This window comes from Habropoda laboriosa, unplaced genomic scaffold (assembly GCF_001263275.1).
Source record: "Habropoda laboriosa isolate 0110345459 unplaced genomic scaffold, ASM126327v1 scaffold33, whole genome shotgun sequence".
Classification (NCBI taxonomy): Eukaryota; Metazoa; Arthropoda; class Insecta; order Hymenoptera; family Apidae; genus Habropoda; species Habropoda laboriosa.
In genome coordinates, this window is record NW_017100187.1 from 363,760 (window position 1) to 364,027 (window position 268).

The following is a 268-nucleotide window of genomic DNA, read 5'->3' on the forward strand; positions in this document are numbered from 1 at the left end:
TATATGAAAAATTCGAGTGAAATTTTGAGGAGATCTCTGAAAATTTTTGTTTGAAAAATCGTCGAGTGAAATTTGGGAAGATCTCTGAAAACTTTAATTTCAAAAATCGCCGAGTCAAAATTTGAGGAGATCTCTGAAAAGTTTTGCTTCAAAAATCGTCGAGTGAAATTTTGAGATCTCTGAAAATTCTTATTTGAAAAATTGTCGAGTGAAATTTTGAGGAGATCTCTGAAAAATTTTGCTTCAAAAATCGTCCAGTGAAATTTGG

The 268-nt window shown here is 31.0% G+C and overlaps 1 protein-coding gene across 1 annotated transcript in view; it reads right to left on the minus strand.

Annotated features, from left to right (window-relative positions):
- The window catches only part of LOC108579453 (cilia- and flagella-associated protein 74-like), a 16,552-nt gene that overhangs the window by 7,960 nt on the left and 8,324 nt on the right, over window positions 1-268 (minus strand). The window lies entirely within an intron of this gene.